Source organism: Antechinus flavipes, chromosome 1, assembly GCF_016432865.1.
Source record: "Antechinus flavipes isolate AdamAnt ecotype Samford, QLD, Australia chromosome 1, AdamAnt_v2, whole genome shotgun sequence".
Classification (NCBI taxonomy): Eukaryota; Metazoa; Chordata; class Mammalia; order Dasyuromorphia; family Dasyuridae; genus Antechinus; species Antechinus flavipes.
The window spans coordinates 295,342,403-295,349,961 of NC_067398.1; the positions used below are offsets into that span (position 1 = coordinate 295,342,403).

Genomic DNA, 7,559 nt, shown 5'->3' on the forward strand with positions numbered 1-7,559 from the left:
GAGAAGCATAAAGTCTGACTAGGGAAGTAGGTGAGGGTAAAGAGAGGATGACACTGCAAAGAGTATTCCAGTGGACAGAGGCCCCTTGGAATGCCAAGTATGGAGCTGGCATATTTAGAATCTCTGCAAAGAGAGGGTTTTAGTTTGGCTCTTTTATAATGAGAGCTTTGGCTACAAGCTGAAGGGGGTGGAGTCCCAAGTTGGATCCTTGCTGGATTTCAGCTTGAGCTGGAATTTGAATTGAATTCAGTGAGTTTCAGGACTGAGCTGCCTACCCAGATAACAAGGGTGAAACTGTTTGTCCCTTAGGGCAGGGTCCCTTATTGAGGCAGAGTTGAAGGAGATTTTCTCCTTCAAAGAATTTCAGAGTTTCAGCATCACTTCTTCAGTAGTCTTTACTATGGACTATTTGATCTAATGAGTATCCTCCTTAACAATACACTAACAAGAGACTCCATTTCTCAGGACTGGATACTTTTTTGACTGTCTCCAATGCTTTTCCATCTCATCTGCAAACTCTGGCTTCTCTAACTTTCTCTAAGGAGGAACTAAACTAAACTCCCATCTTCTATAGGAAGCCTTTCTCAACCCTTCTTAATTTTAGTACCTTACTTCTCAATTATTTCCTATTTATCCTGTTTCTAGCTTATTTGGATATATCTATTTGTTGCTTGTTCCCCGACAATATATGTTGAATTCCTTGAGAGCAGGACCTGTCTTTTGCCTTTTTTGGAGTCTCTAAAAATAGATACTTAATAAAAGCATATTGATTGGTAAGGGAGAAATAAATTTCATAATTTATGAACATCAAAATGCAATATTTGTGACTGCTGTTGAGATTAGAGTAGGTTCATCTCCCTGTATAGATAAAAAGGAACGAAAGAGCTAATTTTGGGAATTGAATAGTCCGAGTGATGTAATATAGCTTCTAAGGGAGACAGCAATAATTTTAAGGTCCCCTGATCTTAGAGGGTAGTTTGCCAGTGATTCTAAATCTTCTGGCTTTGGAATCTGTGATCCCGAGGCCCTCTGATCTAAGAAGGCTATTTGTTCTTCCAATGATTGTAATTGAACTGTTTTTGAATTAATTTTAGTTTCAATTGGGATTTGCCACCTCACAGGCCTTCTGTATAACCCCACAGGCCAGGCAGTGGTTGAGCGTGCCAAACATACGTTGAAGACCGTGCTGCAAAAGCAAAAAGGGGGAGGTGGAGGTGGAGGGATGGGATGCTTAACTCAGTCCCAATTGGACACCGCTCTCTACACATTTAATTTTCTTCAATTTTCAGCTATTGATACCCTTACACCAGCTTTACGCTTCTTTGCTATGCCACAGGTTGAGGATTCACAGGTTTCTCTCCATACCAGCACGGCTCCAACATAATGGCGAATGATGTGGAAAGACATATCAGATGGGCCATGGAAGGGACGGGGGTGGTGCACAATGGGGGATAGGGTATGCTTATATCATTTCAGGTCCTGATGAAGCTGGACAGTGGGAGCCAACCTGCTCCTTGCGACTCTTGGGATCTTCAGAACAAGAAGAAGAGCAAAAGGAAGCAGAAAAGGAGGACCAGGACACACCAGTCAGCAGAAAGGAGAAAGTAGAAGAGAAGACAGAAATGGCTGTGTCATGGACTTGCTCTAATCAAATCCAAGAATTGGCAAAGTTTGTAGCTGACATTAATGTATTAGCAAAAAATTTCAGCCTCCCTAACAATGTTTCTCATGATCTTATTGATTGGATACACCAGCATACAATGCCAATACCCTCATGGTTATCTCATATTTTATTGTTAATTGCTTTTTTTATTGTATTGCTATTGCTTTTACCTTGTATTTTCCAATGCTTTCTCTCTCATAAGACAGTCCCTTGCAGGACTGGTAGCAGAGTGGCACCCCCTTCATAGAAAACAAAAAGAGGGAGATGCTAGAAAACCTAATAACAAGAATGGTAGGGAACAGAATAAACAAGAGTCTGCATTAATCTTGAGACCCTTGATCATGTACCTTGCACACAATGCCCCATTTGCATAGGCAACAAGTCTGTGCAAGGACAAGTCTTGTGCAAACTTGATCCTTGTGGTCTTTGACTGGTTGGATCTCAGTCAGCTCACTGAGGAGGAATTGATGTTGAAGCCTCGGGTGTGAGTTCTGCCTCATTGGCTAAAGGTCCGGGGTACACACCCTGTGTACATACCTAGGACAGGCATCGAGCATGTACCAAATCGAGATTGCCTCCACCGCTTCCGTATGGGCTCCTGGATACACAAGCTAAACACATACTTGATGGGGCACATTGGCAAGGGAGATGAGTGTGTATAAGAACAGGACCACAGAGAGAGAGGGAAGAAGAGGGAAGAAGAGGGAAGAAGAGGGAAGCAAGGATGCAAGGATGAGGGAGGTAAGGAAGCAGGGAAGCAGGAGGATAGACGAAGCAGGAGGAGAGACATGATGATGTAACCAAGCAACAAAACTCCTTTAATTGCATAAAGGGTGTCAGAACTGCTCTGTCATAACCGGAGACAGAGACATCTGTCTCCAAAGGTCGTAGAGGTGACAATAATTGGGTAAGTGCTCAGACTCCAGCTGGTGTCAGCAGGTCTGCACTAGCTAGGGATCCCAACAAGCAATAGGTGGAAAGAAATCTGCTAAGAGAAGTGATTACATTGTTCAAGTCCCTCTCTGAAGTCTGCTTTGTGACAGGAAGTAGTGTTGTATCCTCTGAGGTTACAGAAACCAAACTCACAATAGACAAGGGCAAGGAAATATGACAGAGAGTTTGGGAGCCAGATCAAGAGACAGGTAGGTCTGCCACTGGCCTTGAAGTTAATCAGAAAACAGGGCACCTAGAATGTTCATTCTCTGTGTGGGCAATGATGGTATCATTACAGCCCCTATCGAGTGTTTGAATCACCTGGGTTACTGCCAGAAGAAGTTTTGGGGGTGGGTGCAATGGGAGATGGCAGTGTCCCTGCTTCCTATTGGAATCACCATAAATACATCAGCATTCTTTGTCCAGAAATACTACTACTCTGGCTATTGGAGCCAAACTTGATATTTTGATTCCAATCTTTTTTTTCTTGATGGAAGAGTCTTCTCCATTTTGTTCCTTCTCCTGGATGTCAGACTTCAAAACTATGCCCCTGTGCAAGCGGCACATTTTCTCCTCAAGCTCCCTTTCACACTTTTTAGCTCCACTTTGTGTTGTGTTTCCCTAATATAACCTTCTTGTGCTTAGGGAATGGCTTTGCTTATTCCTCATATTTTTATCCCCAGTCCTTAATTCAGAGCTTGTCACATAATACTTAAGAAATATTTACTAAATTCAAAAGGAACCAGAGTATCAGGTAGCAATTATAAAACTACATTCTCCTTTTATTCTGCCCATATTGCTGGGAAACATCATTGGTATTTTCAGTGAATTACAAGGATGCTGATACAGGTTATGTGGCCATACAAGCTGCCAGGAATCTGAACTCCATTTGAACTCAGATTCTCCCGACTCTAGAGCCAGCATTATCCTCTGGGCCAACCAATTGCCTCTATTGTTGTACTGGAACCTATTTCTGCCTCAAAAGATTGGGTCTTTCCTTTAAATTTGCTATTATTAAAGGTTCAGATTTGGGTAGTTCACGTCTAGAAAGTGCAAACCCAGGCAATAGATGGAAGTTTCAAGAGACGGATCTCATCTTCTTGTAAGGATTAGATATCACAATTTAAAACTTCTTTTGGGAGGCTGAATATTACCCGAGATCCCGGTACAAAATATATTCACTCCCCATACTACCCACGTCACCTCTATTGTGCTTCTTTTGTCATAATTGTATATTTTTTGTACAACTTGGGGTCCGAACAACATGAAATTTTAGAGCTTAGGGAGACATTCAAGACTTAAAAGTTCTTCCCCCTCTCCCCAAAAATGTAGAATTTAGGGAAATCTTTAGGTTGAAAGAAAAAACTGCAAATGTTAGAGACTGAAATATTTATTAAAAATAGACAATTTTAATGTTCAAAATTTCATATGAAAGTTTAAAAACATATATGTATAGTTCCCCCCAATTCTTCCGAGTTTTGTTGTCCTGTCTCTCTCCCTGACAGCTGCGACCCGGCGTTCCTTGCCCTTTCCTCCCTAGCTTCCGATCCGCACTGGAGTATGCCTGAGAGCAGAAGAGGCTCCTCCGCCGCTGCTGTTGCTTCTTCCCATGGGGAAATCAGATTTCCTCACCCCCAAGGCCATTGCTAACGGGATCAAATCCAAGGGGCTCCAGAAGCTGCGATGGTGTTGCCAGATGTGCCAGAAGCCGAGATGAGAACGGTTTAAGTGCCATTGCATTGTCCGAGTCTCATCCGAGACAACTCCTTCTGGCTTCGGAAGAGCCTCAGCAATTTTGGAATGCTTTTCCCGAGCAGTTCCGAAATGACTTTTTAGAACTGCTCAGAAGACGATTTAGCGGGAAGAGAGTCCATAACATTGTACATAATGAATACCTCAGTCCTCTAGAGCATGTTGATATGAATGCTACCCAGTGGGAAACGCTAACCGAGTTTACCAGATGCTTAGGCAGAGAAGGTTTACGCAAAGTGGATGAGACAGCCAAAGGCTGATATGTTCAGAACATTGATAGAGACCCGGAAACTGTTAGGAGACAAGTAGGGGAGAAAAAAAGAAATAGCACCTTAACGAGGAAGAAAAAACTGCCAAGTTTATTGAAGAACAAATAAGAGGTTTAGAAGGAAAAGAACAGGAATGTTCAGTCTTCATTGAATCAAGGAGGAAAAATGGTGAAGAGAAAGATGCTTTCAATTTGAATAAAGGAAAACTTCAGGTGCATCTTCCAAATCAAATTCTCTGGGTTCTAGTGCTTTGAAAATGGTGGGAATGCAGCATCAGTGAAACGGAAAGAACCATCCCAGAGCTCATGTTGGCCAAAAGAAAAGAAGAAGAAACCTGTACTTCATGAAATCATAGAGCTTGAAGAACAAAAGAAAAAAGTGCTCCATCAGATTATTGGCTGCACCCTGACATTATTGTGAAAATTATAACCAAAAAAATTTGGGAGAGAAAAATCATAAGAAAAAAGTTGTCCAGGAAATAATCGACAAATACACTGCAGTGGTAAAGATGATGGATTCTGGAGACAAACTAACACTTGACTAGACTCATTTGGAGACAGTAATACCAGCACCAGCAAAGAGAGTTTTGATTTTGAATGGAGGATACAGGGGAAATGAAGAAGCCCTGCAATCTATCAGTGAACACTTTTTCTGCCACTGTCATGATTGAAATTGGCCCTTTAAAGGGCCAAAGAGCTCCAAAGGTATTCAATATGAGGATCTTTCAACTTGCCTGAGGATGGAAATTGGCAAAATAAAAAAAAAATTGGTGTTTTCTAGAAAAACACATGACTCTGCCATGTTAGGGTGCTTCTTCTGTATGTGACAAAAGAATATTTAAACTGCTGTATATCTGAAATATATTTAGAATTCATTAAGATTTATTCATATTTAAGCTGTACAATTTTCAAATTTTATCCTTGCTTGTATTTCCTTTTGTAATAGGTTTTGGAATGTTATACCTTTTATGAAAAAATGATATTCCAAAAAAATACTTGGACAAAGAGCTGAGATCTGACATCACCAGATCATGCCAAACTGAAAGAGACACTTCTGCACTCAGTAGTGCTTCTCCACAGTCTCCTTATTTGGGTGGGTAGCAATTGTGGTGTTGGAAGGTGATAGTGTGCCTCATCTCAGCTGGTTGATGAAAAGGATTCATGGAAAGGAACAATTTTAGATGAAATGCTTCAGAAAAAAAAAAAACATAAGAAAGAAAGAGAAATCAGAGTTAGATTCCCCAACATCTGAATTTTTAATGGGTTTTAAGTGGGATTTCCTTTGAGAAGGGAAGCCAAGAGATCATATAGAGATAACTAGGAATTCACTTTATAGGAAAGCAGTTACCATGGAAGATTGAGGTGAAGAAGGCAACTCCTTGGCCATTAAACCTCATCAGCAAATGTTACCCAAGGGAAAAAGATCACCATGGAAAGGATGAGAAGAGCAAGTTGGGCCTCATAGCCATTTAGCAGAATGAAGCCTGCCAGGGTTTTGAGAGTTTTAGCTCTGAGAAAGGCATTGGGAGGAGCAAAATAAAGCTTGATAGGACTGGGAAAGGCAGAAAAGGAGGGAGATAGTTTGAAAGCATTGCAGGAGGGGAAAAGGATCATCTTGAGCAGCTGCAGCACCAGAAAAGGTAAAGGAGCAGAAAAGGGAGGAAGGTAATGGAATGAGAGATACCTTTGAGGAGAGGCTGGAAGAGAAGTTTCTATTCATTACAAATCAGTGCAAGAGGATCATGCAAGAGTGGCAGAAAGCCATTCAAAGAGGAGTAACTAAAAGATATCAGCATTAGTAAAAAGGAAACCCAGCTTAACTGAGTCCTCACTAGCAGAATGAGAATCTGGAAAAAAAAAAAAAGCAGCACTGGGAAAAAGAGCAGAAGGAAGAGGAGACAGGCAGTAATTCTGAGGAAACATCAGAGCAATTGGCTGAAGAAATGAGTGAAGAGTAAGAACAAGAGAATGAAAACTTAGCTGTTACACAGTCAAGATTTGACTGGGATTTGGGAGAGAGGGAGAGAAACAGTGGGAGAGGGGACATTGCCATCCAATATCATCAGGAAAGAGGATTACATCCCAACTCTCCAGCCTTATCTCCCATTGATTGGAAGCAGGAACTCCCCAAATACCTGGTACCCTTCAGAGTGTTCTGAATGTAGAAGAATCCCAGAGTCTGAACAGGAATGAAGAAGACTCATATGCCCTAGTATATGAGGCAGAGGATATAAAGACTGATGAAATCATGTCTCTGAAATGGTTGCAAATAGAAATGATTATCTCCTTGAGGAGAATGTATATCATCCTAAAAGCTCGGCACTCAAACCTTGTCACAGCAATAGCAAGAGGAAGAACAGCTCAGCTTTGACCTCATCACTAGAGACAGCATCTGACTATGTGGAGGACTAAGACAGTAGCAATGAGGAATCAGAAGAGGAAGAGAAGGAGACTAAGTAATTCTGAGAAAGTACCTGAGCAGTCTGCTGAGAAGGTGAATAAATAAGAAATGAGTGAATAGGAAGAGTAGGAAAATGTAAGCCATTTCTGAGTTGTTACAGAATTAAGATTTAAGTAAGATTGGAGAGAGAGAGAGAGAGAGAGAGAGAGAGAGAGAGAGAGAGAGAGAGAGAGAGAGAGAAAGAGAGAGAGAAAGTGATACAGGGGATGCTGCAATCCAGCACCACAATAGAAAAAGATTACATCCCAACTCTCCAGCCTTATCTTCTAGTGAGCTGAAGTTCGAGCTCCCCAAATATCTGCCTGCCCTTGAGGATTGTCAGAGTATGGAAGCATCCCAGAATCTAAATAGGAATGAAGAAGTAACATATTGTGGTGTATAAACCAAAGAATAGAAAAGCCGATGAAATTGTGTCTCTGAAATGGTTGGAAATAAAGATGCTTATCTCCCTCAGGGAAATAAATACCACCCCAAAAGCTCAG

General features: G+C 41.4%; 1 pseudogene; it reads left to right on the top strand.

The window, feature by feature from the left end:
• Nucleotides 1–3,671: 3,671 nt before the first annotated feature.
• LOC127555269 (DNA/RNA-binding protein KIN17-like) lies at nt 3,672–7,203 on the top strand (annotated as a pseudogene).
• The last annotated feature ends 356 nt before the right edge of the window (nt 7,204–7,559 follow it).